This window comes from Phyllostomus hastatus, unplaced genomic scaffold (assembly GCF_019186645.2).
Source record: "Phyllostomus hastatus isolate PE091 unplaced genomic scaffold, TTU_PhHast_1.1 phas_contig_80, whole genome shotgun sequence".
NCBI lineage: Eukaryota > Metazoa > Chordata > Mammalia > Chiroptera > Phyllostomidae > Phyllostomus > Phyllostomus hastatus.
In genome coordinates, this window is record NW_025333960.1 from 12,559,417 (window position 1) to 12,576,925 (window position 17,509).

The 17,509-nt window shown below is 38.8% G+C and overlaps 1 long non-coding RNA gene across 2 annotated transcripts in view; it reads right to left on the reverse strand.

Annotated features, from left to right (window-relative positions):
- Nucleotides 1-724: 724 nt before the first annotated feature.
- LOC123826409 overlaps nt 725-17,509 on the reverse strand; it is a 41,834-nt gene continuing 25,049 nt past the window's right edge. The window contains exons 3-4 of one of the 2 annotated variants that reach the window (XR_006787033.1): nt 3,170-3,273; nt 725-1,307 (exon numbers count right to left, since the gene is read on the reverse strand). This is a non-coding gene — a long non-coding RNA (uncharacterized LOC123826409). Of the gene's footprint in view, nt 1,316-3,169; nt 3,274-17,509 lie in introns of both variants that reach the window. The other variant, XR_006787032.1, reaches the window with a different exon arrangement.

Here is a 17,509-nt window from a genome sequence, read left to right on the forward strand (position 1 = left end):
ATCTGTGTGTTAAACTGATGTCAACTCCCCATTGATCAATTGCACAGGAAGTGAGTCACAGTAAAGAATACCCTGTTATGCTAAACAGACTGTGACAGAACAGAAGTATTGGGTACAGTTAGAAGAGCATTGGCGATAAAGCCAATTGAACTGAGTATGAAGGATTACTTAGCCTCCCAGAACCCCTCTTCCATCTGCAAAGTGGGTGTAAGTAGCCCACATCATGGAGTAGAACTGTATCTAAATGAGATGATCTATTTAAATGTCTAGAATGTCGTAGATGCTTAAATACATTCTAATTCTCTATCCTTCATTGTTTTTCTTATGAAAAAAACTTTTATAAAAATAAAAATAAAAGCTAAATAAATATTTTTTTTATTTTTATTGTTGACACTATTACACATGTCCCCATTCCCCCCACCTCATCCTTGGCTCACCTCCACCCAGCCCACACCATCCCCCTTTCCCTCTGGCCATCACCGCACTGTTCTTATTGGTCTGGAATCTTAAAATATGTTGGGCTAAGGTGTACAATGTCAATCAATTTTAAAGTAACAATTGAAGTTGACTAATGGGGTTGAGGGTGATTATATCACTATGTACAAAATCATCCAACAGATGTTTTAGAAGTAAATTTAATAATAACTTATAATAATGATACAATAATATTAATACAATAAAATGATACAAGAGTAATTAATAATTATTTAATAATGATGATGTCTCAACACCAAGGATATTGACAGACAAATAATAGCAATTTATTTTAAACATCTACCAATATTATAGTAGTAATGGCTGTAGTCAATGTGAGAGTAGTAGTCCTAACAATGTGGGCAGCCAACACTGCATGTTTCATCCGTGAGAGCGGAGACGATATCCAGCATGACCACAGCCATATGCCCAGTACTTGACATAGCACCAGGAACAAAACATGTGCCCAAGAAATATTTGTCGAATGAAAGAATGTCCTGTTTTGGGTAATTCAGAGAAATTTCATCTTTCTGCTCATAACACCAATACTTGTAGACTGAGATGATTATTAACTCAGTTTTATAAATAAATAAGAAGACTTAAAAAGGTAAAATGACAGACACAGAAACCCAGATAAATAGAGGTCAAATCTCCAAACTACTTACTGACAGAGCTTCCGCGTTTCACAACTTACTCAGAATCTACAGAGACACAATCTGCTCTGAAATATTTAGAGTCTGTAGATGAGTTATCTTCCAAATGTGGCTGTTTTTCTTCCCCTTGAAATTCATAGTTGGTGCTACTGCGCAGATGGCTGCCAACATATGCTTTGACTAAAACACTGTGGTCAGAGGTCCATTGTAGAAGCATTCAAGAGAAGATAAGAGATGACAATTGTTTAAATGAGCTTAGAGCTAAAACTTTCTGCCTAATATATTATTTTTATTTAAAGAATTCTAGAACTTCTGGTAAAATAGATTGTGCTAAGCATCTTTTCATTCCTCTGTTCTCATTAATCTGTGTTCTTACAGGAGGATCATTTCTATTTGCTCAAGTATCTGTGATGTCATTTTTTGTCAATAGACAAATCAACAGTTTAAAGAAATACCAGGCTAGGGGCAAACATTGTATAATTTATTAATACAGATAAAGGATGGGAAACTTTCCCAATGAGAATAAGTCAATAGTTTGGAATTTATGAGTAAGAACTAAACAGGAGTCAGGGAACTGAGCAAAACCTGTGAGATGGGGAAACCCAAGAGCCATAGGATCAGACATTACTGAGTTAAGAAAATAGGAGCTGCAGTTTTTAGCCACACAACTGTAGCTGAATAGGCATGGGATATAAAACAGTTGGTTGCAGCTTCACAGATAATATGAGAGACAATGAAAAACGCATATAGGCACTCATGTAGAAAGTGTGAAAAATTATTTATGCAAGTTAATTTAGAATGTTCTTGTTTATTCTTCCCCAAAGGATTTGACTTTTTTTTTAGTGCTGGCAAAAATAGATCATAGTAGCACATAAAACATAATTCCAGTCTAGTGTAAAATTACATCTATGTGTAAAGGTTTACTTGGAACTTGTACCCAAGTATTCTCTCTCCTCGTCTTTTTTCTCAGATGTTTTATTAATTCTATTGAAGTTTTAATTTTTAATTTTTTTAGTTTGACAGAGAGATGCAGTTCTAACATGGACACCTGGAGTCTCAGAGGTCCTTTGGACAGGGCCAGGCAAAATTTTGCTTTTGTTGATGCTTGTGGACTTGATTTCAGTTGATTGGGAGATCTGAAAATCTCTGTATGCCTTTCTGAACAGTTAAAAGAACCATCAGAAGTAGTTAAAATTTAGAAACTGCATGAAATATAATGTATTTAAGTCTAAAACACTAGGAAGAGGTGTTTTTCATTTTTATTTTTTACTAAGAGCTGATCTTGTTGGATAGGGAAAAATAGAAAGCATTATTATTTCTCACTCCAATTCATTTGAAGCTAATGAAAATCTCATTCAATTTCATTCAAATTATGCTCTGACTCTGTACGAGTGATATATGCTATTTGAGAAAATGAGGGAGATGATCACCTTTCAGCAAATAGCTCATGACAAGATGTGTGTGTGTTTGTGTGTGTGTATGTCTGATAAGGGATGACTTATCTTTGAAAAAGACCACAGTTAGATTGTGGTTTAGAAGATGTGAAGAGTTTTATGTTCAGGTTTAGTAGAAATAAACTTAAATTGTAATTAATTTGTGGCACGATTACCATTTTGATTAACTTAACCTTTCCCTGTGCCCTAGAGGTGGCGGGAGGGCCATGCTAATAGCCTTTTGAATTAGTTACACGTTTTTGGTGCTGGAGTTGAAAAGTTCTTTTCAATCAGTACAGTATATCAAAGTCAAGTATTTTATTCAGTTTGGTTTGTAATTAAAGTTAAAAGAGGGCATGTCAGTCACTGGGAAGTAAGATATACATTGAACAAAAATACTTTTATCCTGAACTTTTGTTTTTGAAAATGATAAGAATTTGTCTTTAGACAGAAATAAGAGACTGCAAAAATCCTGCCAGTTCAAGGAAAAATTCTTGGGCAGGTGAGGTATAATTTTGATCATTATTGTCCTCCACCCTGCCCATGGTGCCCTTGTGAGGTCAAGGCTGGGCTACGAGGATCTTGCAACTGGGCAGGCCTCTGACTTACCAAGATCTTCTGTCTCCTGACTTACAGGAACCCTGTTAGGTTCTTCAAAGCCTCCATCCCCATGAAGTCTTCTCTTCCTTATATTCTCTCAGGTCTTACTCTCTCTACAGGGACAGTGGATAGATGTGGGGAGATTAGTTCACCACATTCCCAAAACCCCACGTAAAACTTTTGCATTTTATTTGGGTGCCCCCCACAATACTGAGGAACATTAAATAATGCCTTCAGCTGTGGTAATAGCTCCCATTGTGATTAGACATAAGAAGCAAGAAAATAGTATAAAGCGGGAATTTCTTTCAGAAACTCTTGAATTCAAACCTTCATTCACTTACTCACAGTCTTTTATTTATATTTTCATCCAACACACTTTTCTGCAAAAACTGTTAGTGTCCTATTGTTGCTGTAATAAGTTGCCACAAACTCAGTGGCTTAAAACAATACAGATTTACACTTATTGTTCTGTAAGTCAGAATTTCAAAGTCAGTTTTACTGGGCTGAGGTCAAGCTGTTGACAGGACAGCTCTTTCTGGAAGCTTAGATGAGAGAATCTATTTCTTTGCCTTTCCAGTTTCTAGGGGCCACCTGCATTCCCTGGCTTGTGGCTCCTTCCTCCATCTTCAAAACACACCCCTCTGATCTCTGACTCATTTGTCCCATGGCTTTCTCCTTGGGCTCTGACTCCTCCTGTCTTCCTCTGATAAGAACTCTCCTGATTATACCAGGTCCACCCAGATAAGAGAGAATAATCTAATCTCATGACTCAATTACAAAGTCCACTTTGCTATATAAACTAAAATTCACTGGTTTTGGAGATTACAATGGAGACCTATTTGGGAGCCATCTATCAGAGACCACAGGAATTGCATGCAAGGTGTGATGCTTGGTGCATGCTATAAGCAATGAAAAACCAATCTAGTGTTTTTAGATTTAATCGTAACCTGCCAAGTCATGCAGTTTAGTAAGGAAGATGAGATATGAGTAACAGGTAAAAAGTGAGGATGCAACAAGATTAGTGTAGACGGAAAGCCATGGATGTTCAGAAGATGGGCTATTAGTCCATTGCCCAGTGTGTTTGAGCCTTGGAGGCAAATAAAGCAATAGTATGGCCCATAAAAGTCAGTAAGAGATAAACAAATAATTGTTAGGGATGGCTGAACAAATCATACCTAAAATTTTATGTTGAAATGAAATGGTTGCAAAGGAAGTGCATTTCAAAGGAGAGTTCTTGAATTTTAGGCAAGGCAGTTGCATTATGTTGTTAGACAGCAGGAAGCATCATGTGTAGAAGTGTGTTGTAGAAAGATTATCCTGGTGACAGGAATGCATGCCTGAGCAGTCTTGCTGTGTGGTCTGCACATGTGGACCTGAGTCCACCATGCCCTCTTCGAAGAGCACACCAAAGGCAAGGATCAGGGTGAGTCATGGTGCCAGGACAGTGAAAGTCCAGTAATGAACACAAACATATTCCTTTTCTAGAGGTGATACTCTGCTTCACAAGTGCACAGTTGTGTACCTTGAGATGGAGTTAACAGAATACTGTAAAACCCAAGAGGTCTCTACCAGCCTCTCAGACTCTCTCTTGATCCATTATTTAGGTTCATATTTTTGCTCACCAAATCAGATTCTCTTAAGATTTATGATCAGTGCTAGCAGTATTCAATCTTTTAAGTGATGTAGTTAAAAAACAAACAAAAACCCAAACCATGGCATCCCAAGTATAATTATCATATCTATACTTGTAGCATTACACTAACTAGCTTTGTGATCTTAAGTTGGCCCCCTTTAACCTCTTTGAACTTCAGCAAAAATAATACAAATTTTACCTAACTCACAGGGCTACTTTAATATAAAGATCAGTCAGATAGTAAACAAGATGCTTTGTACACTGAAAATTAATTCACATTCACAAAAAATGATATGGAGTTTAAAATTGGTTGAAAAAGTATTCCTCAATGTGTGTTGCTGAATTGGCAATGATATAGATCAAATTAAGAGAGTGAATTGTGGCCTTTGAGGTGTTGATCCCCTGAACTAGAACATCTAGTGTTGCCTGATGTTGTGGAGTTATCTATTGGGCTGATCTGCATCCTTGAACTGACCACAGGCAGTCTGACTGGAAGGAAAGACAGAGAGAGGGGGGGGGGCTGATAAATCTGGAATTTAATTAGCAGAATCACTCAAGTGGAAAGGTTGAAGCCTAACTGGGTTTCTGTTTACATTAAATAGATTTGATTTGTAATCTGACTCAATTAGCCTGAAATTAAATTCATCTTGAGGCAGAAATATCATAGATGTAAATATTCTCTTTGGGGGGAAAAGAAACACTCAATAACATGACAACTGTTAATTTCTTTCTACAATCTTATTTTAGGGATGCTTCTCCACCTTTTCTCCAGGCCACAAGTGGTCATCTTCTTGCCCACTCCACCCCCATCCCCATCTCCACACTTGCCTTAATCAAAATTGATGGTACCATTTCCTCGGTGCCCCAAAGTCCTCATGGTGGATACTTACAGATAACATGTTAAATTATTCCACGATAATATTGTGGCAGTTACTCCAATGTGTTCATAACTGCTATTTCAATATATGTTGAATATGAATGGAAGCAAGAACATTTCCTTAAAAATAATCATTCTATTAATCAATGCTTACAAGCACATTAGAGCAGATGACATTAGAGAAGTCATTCTCCTTGATGCAAAAGTAAGCTTTGATTGAAACACTGAATGTGTTTCCATTCCTCATAAGAGAGAGTTGATTTTTGGTAGTGTCATCCAGGGGCAAACCTGATAGGGGAAGGCTGAATTCAGAAAAAATTATGATCGAGTAGATATTCAGAGTTTTTGCCATCAAGATTCCTCTGCCGTGAGCCAGAACCCTAGACCTTTTGTCAAGATCAACCACATGCCTCCTGAACAGCCTTTCTGTCACCTCCCCACTGTAGAGCAGACCTGAGACATTACATATGAGCCACAATCACCAATGAAGCTGTTGTGTAGAAAGATCAACTTTATCTAGGCCACTTCTTCATGACTCAACCCAATAAAGGCCCTAGCATTAGAGTCTATAGCTCCTTTGGGGGAACTTCTCTTGCTACTTCTCCTCATTGACTCTCAAAGTCCTTTTCCTGGGATAGGGAGAAAAGACCTAAGATTCAGACCTGTTTTTCTTTGGGGTGCATGTTGACATGTGCAGAAAGTAGCTGCTAATTCTGAGTAGCGGGCACCAGGAGATGGGAATTTTGTGATTGTGATTCTCTGAGAGTGGAAGTCTGCTCAGCCAGCAGGCTTTGGGGAACTACAGAGAGGAGGAATGCCATACCCCCATGCTGGGGCAGGCACTGAGCATTCAAGAGTGACTGCTAACAGTCTTTACTCTGCTCTGGACTAGTTTCTTGCTGGTCCACTCTCCTCTCACCAAATGATTTCATTAAGTCTCCTTTTGGCTCCTAGAGAGCAAGGTCATTTTCTAAGGCACCTTGGGTCCATCTAGTTCGGTGCTGCCAACAGTGCCTCCTTCCATTCCCCTGCCCACAATTCTCACTGTAGTTTCTATCTTTTCCCATAATGCTCCAAGCCCTTGCTTCTAGGCCCCCCTCTTGGGCTCTCCATTTTGCTAGCCTGCATTCTTTCTGAAAGAAACAACTTTATTAGCCTTCTCAGTTCTCTAACTGCCTTGACACCTGACATCACTGTATGACAACTCGTGCTACAGAGCCTTTAACCTGAATGACTGCATCAAATTACTCTCTGCCTTGGAGCTCAGCCTTATCTGAAACTCCAAGACCAATTCTGACTTCCAGCATAGGATACATAAGTAGCCCCTTTAACATAGATCTCTTTAGCCATAAGTCTTGCTGCCTAACAACCTAAGTCTTCCAAATGATTGCCCATATCTAGTAATATCAATTATAAAATATTCTACAAGATTCTGATTGAAGGCCTTTAGAGGCAAAAAGTTCTCTTTTGGTTCAAGTGTGATTCTGGGTCTGCCCCTCTTTAGAATATTGGCAGAATATTCTTAGGGGATTACTTTGAAACATTTGTTCTCTGTGCCTGACACCAAGAGGTTTCCTTACAAGGAGGCTATTATGGTTGTCAAAAGACAGTAGCCATGGTCCAGTGATATCCACTTAAGGAAGTGGTAAAGCTTAGACTGATGTGCCCTGATACCAGTACTAACTCTTCCTGTCACCATGTGAACATGGGAAGGATCACTTCATCTCTCTGGTCTTCAGGTTCCTGGAAGGTGAGGAAGGGCATGAGATAATCACTGAGGCTCATTCTAGATTTAAAATAGTGTCATGAATTGCCATCAGGAGTCTTTGTGACTGAACAACTACTAAAGTGGAGGTAGAGCAGGTATAGGCACTTTTTACATGTCTGCTTACAGCCCTCCCTACTCTGCTTTGCAAAAGCTCAGAATTTGAATGAGCCTCTATAAAAAAAGGATAGTCATGTCAATAACTTAACATTACACTGTAAGAGACTAGAAAAAGAACAGCAAACTAAACCCAAAATAAGGAGTTCCAGCCAAGATGGAGGCATAGGCAGAAACACTTCGCTTCCTTACAGAACCAAATAAAGGATAACAAAAAAATTGAAAAATAATAAACAACTAGAACTGCCAGAAAATCAAACTGCATAGAATTCTGACAACCAATGAATTCAATAAAATTCATCTGGACTGGTAGGAGAGACAGAGATGGGTAGCCACCAGCAAGATGGTGAACCATGTGAGTGAGGTGAGGCTGGCTGACCAGGAACTGGTCAAAGACTCAAAACCTCTAGCTGTGAAATACTGTGGGGGTTGTGAAGGTGGGAGAGACTCTCAGTCTCACAGAAGAGTTCATTGGAAAGTAGGTCTGGAGCAGAGTGAGTGAGCAGCATTGTTCCCTCTCTGACTCCTTCCCCTACAGACAGTGCCACAAGGTAGCAAAGAGAGTTAGTTCTCCACCCTGGTGAATACCTAAGACTCTGCCCCCTACAGCATAACAGGTGTGCCCAGACAGAGAAATATGACACAAATAAAAGGGCAAAAGAGAAAGAGTTAAGGGACAAGGAGATAGACAATCTATCTGATGCAGATTCAAAACAATGGTAACCAGGATGCTCACAGAAATGATTGAGTACAGACACAAAATTAAGGAAGAAGTGAAGGCTATACAAAGGGAAATAAAGGAAAATCTACAGGGAACCAACAGTGAAGGGAAAGAAGTCAGGATTCAAATCAACAATTTGGAACAAAAGGAAGAAAAAAATATCCAATCAGAACAAGATGAAGAAACAAGAATTCAAAAAAATGAGGAGAGGCTTAGGAACCTCTGGGGCAACTATAAGCACTGCAACATCTGAATCACAGGGGTGCCAGAAGAAAAAGGGGAACAACAAGAAATTGCAAACTTATTTGAAAACATAATGAGGGAGAACTTCCCCAATCTTGTGAAAGAAATAGACTTCCAGGAAGTCCAGGAAACGCAGAGAATCCCCCAAAAATTGGACCCAAGGAGGAGCACACCAAGGCGCATCATGATAAAATTACCCAAGATTAAAGATAAGGAGAGAATTAAAAGCAGCAAGAGGATAAAAGAGAGTTACCTACAAAGAAGTGCCCATAAAGACTGTCAGCTGATTTCTCAAAGGAAACCTTACAGGCAAGAAGGAACTAGAAAGAAGTATTCCAAGTCATGAAAGGAAAAGACAAACATCCATGATTACTCTATCCAGAAAAGCTATCATTTAGAATGGAAGGGCAGATAAAGTGCTTTCCAGATAAGGTCCAGTTAAAGGAGTTCATCATCGCCCAGCCCTTATTATATGAAATGTTAAAGGGACTTATCTAAGAAAAAGAAGAAGATAAAAACTATGAACACTAAAATGACAACAAACTTACAACTATCAACAACTGAACCTAAAAAACAAGAACAAAAACAAACTAAGCAAACAACTAGAACAGGAACAGACTGACAGAAATGGAGATCACATGGAGGGTTATAAGTGAGGAAGTGGAAGGGGAGAATGGCAGGGGACAGGTACAGGGAAGAAGCAGCATAATTGGTAGGCATAAAATAGATGGGGATGGGGTTATGAATAGTATAGGAAATAGAGAAGCCAAAGAACTTATATGTATAAACCATGGACATGAACTAAAGGGAGGGTGGTGCAGGGCAGAGGGAGAATGAAGGGGAGAAACATATTGGAACAATTGTGATAGCACAATCAATAAAATATACTTAAAAAACTAAAATAAGCACAAGGAAGGACATGACAGACTAGAGCAGAAGCCAATAAAATAGAGAATAAAAACAACTACAAAATCAATAAAATATTGAGTCTTTTTAAAAAATCAACAAATGCTGTGTTTTTAATAAGATCAACAATATTAGCAAGACTTTAGTTAGGTTAACCAAAGGGGGGTGGGGAAGAAACCACTACTTAGTAAAATCAGGAATAAAAGAGGGAGCATCACTACAAGATTATAAGAATATATATAAACATTTTATGCCAACAAATTAGATAACCTAGATAAAACAGGCAACTTAATTGAAAGGCATAAACTACTGAAATTGCTTAAAAATAGAAAAACAATAGATTTAGACCAAGTAAAGAGATTGGATTAGTAACCAAAAAATTCCCCACATGCCAACATGGTTGGACTTTGTAGGCATTATGCCAAGTGAAATAAGTGAGATAAAGACAAATACTGTATGACCTCACTTATATGTAGAATAAAAAAAACAACAAAGCAAAACAAAAATGCATAGAAAAAGAGATCAGACACATGGTTACCAAAGGGAGAGGGTAGGGAGAGGGTGACTTGGAGGAAGGTGATCAAAAGGTACAAATATAGAGTTATAAGGTAAATAAATACTAAGGATGATGACTATAGTTAACACTGCTGCATGATATATAGAAAAGTTAAGACAGTAAATCCTAAGGTTTCTCATTATAAGAAGAATTTTTTGTTTTTTGTATTATATTTATATGAGATGATAAATGTTAGCTGAACCTATTGTGACAATCATTTCAGAATATATGTAAATCAAACCACTATTCTGTACACCTTAAACTTATAGAGTGATGTATGTCAATTATTTTCCAATAGAACTGACTCCTCCCCAGATGGCTTTGTAGGTGAATTCTTCCATGGATGAAATATCTGAAGAAGAATTAACACCAATTCTTCACAAACTCTTTTATCAAATAGAAGAGGACATTTCCTAATTCATTCTTTGAGACCAGTATTACCTGATATCAAGACCAGACAGAGATGTCTCAAGAAAACTACATGCCAATATTCTTAATGAATAAAACACAAAAAATCCTGAAAATATTGTCAAACTGAATCCAGCATTATATTTAAAGGATTATACATAATCAAATAAAATTTATTTAAGGACTATGAGGGTGGTTCAACATACGAAAATCAATCAATGCAATACACTACACAAAGAGAATAAAGGGGGAAAAACCCCAAACAACCATCTCAGTAGGTTTAAGAAAATATATCTGACAAAATCCAACATCATTTCATGATAATAACATTTAACAAACTAAGAATAGATGGGAACTTCCTCAACATAAGATGGACTATTTATGAAAATCCCACAACTAACACTGTACTTATTGGTGGAAAAATGCATACTTTACCTCTAAAAATCACAAACAAGCCAAGAAAGTTCACTCTTTCCACTTAACATTGTACAGGATGGTCTAGCCAAGGTAATTAGGCAGGAAAAAGAAATAACAGTCATCCTGTTGGTAAAGAATAAAATAAAATGATCCCTGTTCACAGACGATATAATCTTATATATAGAAAATACTAAGGAATCCATTAAAACACTTTTAGAACTAATAAGCAAGTTCAGCAAGATTACAAGATCAATATACAAAAATCAATTGCATTTCCACACACTAAAAATGAGCAATCTGAATATTAAATTAAGGAAACAATTTTACTTAATGTAGCAACAAAAAGAATAAATACAAAGGAGTAAATTTAACAGGAAAAATTAAAAATTATATTCTGAAAACTAGAAAATATTATTGAAAGAAAAAGTCTCAAATAATCATTAAAGAAGATCTAAAAATTGGAAAAACAATTCATGTTCATGGATTAGAAGACTCAATATTGCTAAATGGCAATACTTTTTTAGTTAATTTACAAATAAATATTGTCTCTATGACAATCCCAGCTAGATTTTTAATCTTGGCAAAAATTGATTAGCTGAACTTAAAATTCACATAGGAATACAAAGGGCCTAGAATACCCAAAAAAGCAAAGTTGGAAGAGTCATACTTCCCGGTCTCAAAGCTTACTACAAAGTTATAATAATCAAGATTATATGGTACTGGCATGAGGTTAGACATACAGATCAAAGAAATAGAATTGAGAGTCCAGAAATAAACTCATACATTTATGGTGAACTGATTTGCAACAAGAGTGCCAAAAGTAGTTTTTTCAACAAATGGTTCTGGAGTAACTGGATAGACACATGCTAAAAAATAAAATTGGGCCACTACCTAACACCATATACAAAAAACTCAAAATAGATCAGAGATTTAAATGTTGGAGCTAAAAGTTTAAAATTTTTAGAAAAAGAACATAAGAGTAGATGTTTGTGACTTAGATTAGGCAATGACCTCTCAGGTCTGACACCAAAAGCATAAGTAATAAAAGAAAAAAAACATAAATTAGATTTCATAAAAATTAGAAATATTTGTAAAAAGACAACCCACAGCCTTGGCTGGCATAGCTCAGTGGATTGAGCAGGGGCTGCGAACCAAAGCATCGCAGATTCAATTCCCAGTCAGGGCCCATGCCTAGGTTGCAGGCCACAGCCCCCAGCAACCGCACATTGATATTTCTCTCTCTCTCTCTCTCTCTCTCTCTCTCTCTCTCTCTCTCTCTCTCTCCCTCCCTCTCTAAAAATAAATAAATAAAGTCTTTTTAAAAAAAGACAACCCACAGACAATAAAATGGGAGAGAAATACCTGTAAATCATATATTGAAAAGGGACTTTTATCTTAAAATGTATAACAAAACTCATAACACAACCATAATGTATTGTAAATGTTTAAAACTTTTTATTTTCCTAATGTCTCAACATCCCCATGAGCAGGGTGGGATCGCCTGCCAGGTGACCAGGCACACGGTGCAGTGAGGCTAGTCCCTGTCACTGGTTCTGCTTCTTGCCCTCCCTGACTGTGACCTAGTGGCATTCAAATGAACCAGTGAAATTCCTTTATGCCTTTTGCCTGTGCTCCGCCCAGATCTCCAATAAAAACATTTGCTCTCTCAGCTCCTTGCCTGTTGGGGTGGGCTGATCCCTTGGCTCTCTTCCCATTTGGGCCCCTGAACATCATGCCATGCCTCCCTCGGCTGATACATGTCACAATACAAATGAATGTTGAACATTCTGTATGAAAGAAGTCAGATACAAACGACCATATATTCTCTGATTCCATTTATATGAAATGTCCAGAAGAGGCAAATTCATAAAATCAGAAAGCAAATTAGTGGTTGTCAGGGCCTAGAGGTGAGTTTGAAGAGTGAGGAGTGGCTTCTGATGGGTACAAGCTTTCAAATTGAGGTGATAAAAGTGTCCTGGAATTAGGGTAGGTAGTTGTGATGGATTCACAGTTCTTTAAATATACCCCAAACCACTGAATTTTATATTGTAAATAGTGAACTTTGTAGTATATGAATTATATGTCAATAAAATTTTTATTTAAAAATAACTGTTTCCCATGGCTCCTCTTGCCTCTGTTAGTAAGTCCAAGCTCCATAACATAGCTGGTGCTGTCGACCTCTTCCATTCATTCTGTGCATGGTGCTCCCTTGGATTTGCCAGTCCACAAAGTCTAGCTCCCTGGAAGTCCCAGAACCCACAATATTGATTCTTACCTCTGTGCCTCACAACTTAGAATGTCCTTTCTTTTCTTGTCAAGTTGGTATTTTACTTTAAAAAAAATTTAGGATAAAAATTTTAAACACACAGGAAAATAGAAAGACTGGAACAATTAGTACCCATCAGCTAGATTCAACGATTGCTTTTTCTTATGTCATTTTTAAATATTATCTACTTTCAATTCAGGCTTCACTTGGACCACTTAGCTCCAATAGTTTTTAAAGCTTTTTTTTTTCCCAAACGAAGCTCCTACATAAAGGAACTTCACACACTACATTTGGTTGTTAGGTCTTTTAAGTCTTTTTCAAAATCAAGAACATTCTCCCATCACCATCCTTTGTTTTTGAGAATAACATTTAAGTCTCTAACTTAAATCTCTTAGTTTAGAGATGGGTGTAGGAGACTGTTCTGTGTGGTGTGGGCCCAGCTCCCACTTGGAGATGCACAGGACCCACGCCCATGGATAGGTTCTCCTGAGGGAAATCAGGCCTGCAATGTGCCTAGGCTGCTTTGAGTCTTGCTCTTGCTAAAAAACTCCCTCACTCTGAATTGAGGACATTTACTGCAAAGTAACTTCCTAAAATCCATGCTAACCCTTCCAAGGATGAGTATAACTGGTTCAACCACTTTTGCCTTTTCATTTGCAAAAATCCCTTTTCTGTGATGTGATTAGTGGCATTAGCTCCTTTGTTTTCTGTAAAAGGTAACCACCTAAAGCGAACCTGTGCATAGTAAATGAGGACCATTGTGTATTGTGAGGAGAAACCCAATAAAGACCCGTGATAGCAAGTGCCAAGGCTTTTGCCCCCCTTGAGAGAAAAGCCATGCTGTTCCTTTTCCTCCACTGGACTAAGTAGTCTGTGTGAATGTCTCATTTCATCTATAATGACATGGGCACTGCGGGTCAGTGTCTGCATCAGATGGGGCCAGTTGTCTAACTGAGTGTCCCATGGTCTGGTCTGTATCGTTTCTTTTGGGTGTCATTTAGCATGTTCCTCTATTCTCTGAATTTCCTGTGAAGTAAAAGTTAGATCTAAATGTTAATTAAATTCAGGTTGTTTGAAAAGAGTACTTCAGAGGAGATATTGTGTACTTCATATTATACTGTATTAGAAAGCAAATGATGTTATTAGTGTATATGTTTGCATTTGACCCATAAAACATCCTTTTCTGGGGTATCCTTTTGTTAACTGACTATATTTATGTAGGGGTTGTAGTTCAGCATAAAGTTAATTCAGGGCTCTAACTCTGGGCTTCTTTCTTAAAAGCTGGTATTAACTCTGTAATTTATTGAGGATAAGCACTGTGTTAGCCACCTGGATATGAAAAGATGAATTAAATTCAGCCTTCTTCTCAGGATAGCACTGGGGAACTCAAGCATTTTGGGAGTGTCAAGTGCTATATCATAGCTGTATGCAAACACACTATGTCATGTGGTGCATATATGACCACACATGGCCATGCATGGACATACACATAGTGCCCTGCAACACCACAGTGCCAGCAAGGACGGTGCCTTTAACAACTACTGATTGGGGCCTAACCCAACCTCCAAGCTACAAGGCAGCCAGAAGCCACTGCCCAGGGAACTCCCCAGGACCTCCGCTTTCCTCCCTGGTGCACTCTCCTCAGGGCCTACCTTGAGGAAAAGCAGAAGGCTCAGGAAGTAAAAAAAAGATCAATGAAATAATTTGTGACTATTCCTTAAACACCAAATATAGGATTTGACTCCTGCTGTCTCAATGTTTATACTTAAAAAAAAAGTATTGGTTCACAATGCACACCAGCTAAGCATGCATGCTGGCATTAAATCAAACCAAAAATCCATGTTGCTTTCAACTCCCTAGGCTGCATGGAACCAGGCTAGCCTGAGGCAAGACATTTCTTACTCTGTGGCCAGCCAGCAAGAACACTAGAAGCAACTGAATTCTATTTAGCACAGACCTGGGACTTGCTTTTGAGCCCAAAGATGATACCCTATTTCCCTTCTGTGCCTGTGTATAAACCCCATTTCATAGCACCCATAACACTCCAGTCTCACAGAGGGTTGTACAGTGATCACACAGCTAGGTTGATTTGATGGATTTAATCCCTGGTGCCCCAATCAGGATTGATTTTAGAAACACAGCCCTTGGAATTACTAAAAGAAATCATGCTAGAACAGGGAAGCCAGCCCAATTTTTACAATTACTACAGCAAGTAAACAAGAGCATTCCTGCAGTTTCTTAATCGTGCTGCAATCCATCTTGAAGCGGTCAGTAATTCCCGGGTGCACATTTCTGTGATGTGCTGCCTTTCACCAGATGATTCCCTGGCACAGTCTGGCACGCTTTCTGAAGAAGTGAGGAAATCAATTCAAAAGGCTCTGATCCGCCGGAATGACCTAAATACTGGCTTGGCTCCTGACAGAGTAGTGCTGATTACTTTCTACACATATCTTTTATCATCATTAGCTGGGTCCAGCTTCCTTTCTCTAGATAAGGATAAGGAAAACAACAGGCTGAGTATGGGGAGCTGCAGAGGTGCAATTCAACTGACAATCACAGAGACACAGAAAAGGAGCTACAGATGATAAAGTAAAAACAAGGCATCCAAGACCCGCCAACACCAATGGCAAGTCGGGATCTCCATTGCACATGAATTCTCTCAGCCCATCAAGAGCACATGGACCACATTCTCTATCAGGCCCCAGGCTCTCACTTAACATTCCTCCCAGGTAGTGTCTTTCAGACGTGCTTCTCATTATCACGTGGTGAGATAAATGGTGTTTTGGTACATCAAGGAACAGGGCAACTCTATAAAATCTTTTTTAAAAATCGTAAATTTATCTTCCTACTCCTGCTGAAAAACCAAAATAAATTCCAAGTTGTTTGACAAAATGCCATGCAACTTTGAAAACTAGAGTCTGAGTCTACTGTATTATGTGTGATATGTATTTTTATTACTCATGAGTTTGTACATAATAAGTTATATGGCTGCCTACTCTTATGCCCCCTGGCAGACTAGCTCACGACTATCAGGAGGGAAAAGCCCCATTATTATGACTTTCATTCTCTCTACGGTCATCAAAAATGAGTTTCCTCTGGCAAACAGTTTATTTTGCAAATGAGTTGAAGTGATTCATAGGCTGCTGAAAAATAGCATCTTGAAATTTATTCTTAAACATACTGCTTTATAAACTTAGTTCATACATATGGTGTTTCCCAGGAACATAATCAAAGGCAGAGAGTTCTGTGAGCCTGTGCTGGGGATGAAACTGGGACACTGTTTGAAGCAGCTCCCAGGTGACCACTGGGTGGATCCCACGTGCCTCATGGAGATGGGCTTAGGCAGGCAGCAGATGGTCACTGATCTGTAAATCAATGTGGCCAGCATCAGTGCAATAGCAGAGGGAAGAGAAGGGGTCCTGTCTCTCCTTCCTCCCTTTATTCTCTTTACTCCCAGTTCAAACCCCAATAGAACCTTTCACTGCTTTATGTTTTGTAAGAAAAACCCAAATTATTTGCAATGATTAAATCAGCCAGAGTCATGCATTTTCAATAGCACACAGTGCTAGAGTACAGATGGCAGAATTCAGAAAGAGAATAAAGTTTGATAATTCGAAGCACAGGGTCAGGTAACAGCAGTTGGGAAAGCAGTAGTTAAAAAACTCATAAGGGACCAGATTCTGCAATCTGGGAAGAAATGTTTCCTGAGAGACCGCTGGACAAAAGTCAACCTTGACACTGCCCATGCAGAGCGTGGCTTATCTCAGCCAGCAGACTCCCATGGTCTTTTGAGAGACAGGGGGACCATGTGGAAACATTGATCTGGATCCAGAAGACCAGTGTTCTGGTCTTAAACAAGTTGCTTCACTCAAGTTTGGGTCTCAATGTCCTCCCCCATGTACAGTGAGTGACCAGTTAAGGCCTTTACAAAGAAACCATTTTTCATCACATTCAATTCAAGAACACAAGAAACTTGAAGCAAGTTTCAAGAAATCCCTGTGTTTTGAGCTTTAAGAAACTGAGTACTTATCCTGGTATAGGGAGATCGCTGGGGGAAGGGGAAGGGCCCAGAGGCAGCATAAGAGCCCAGGCTGTGGAGTGAGGGAAGGGCCACAGGAAACACTCAAGGTTTGTGGGGGGTGGTCCTGCATTCCCTGGGTTAAGGGTAAATAGACCAGTGCAGCAGTGTCACGTGGCCCCAGCAACCCAGCTAGCCAGGCAGATGACACAGCAGGAGGAAGCTTGCATGGAGTTTGCACAGGCTGGAGAGGTCAGAGTGACACATGTACCATGGAGGCTCACATGGCGGCAGGAGTGGTTCCCTGCATGGAACACATGCCAGGCTAGTGAAACATTTGAACAGAGCAAAAAACCTTTCTACCTGTTCCTGCAGTGCATGGGATTTTGAGGAAGGAGATTTAAATTGAGGGCAGGCTTCTC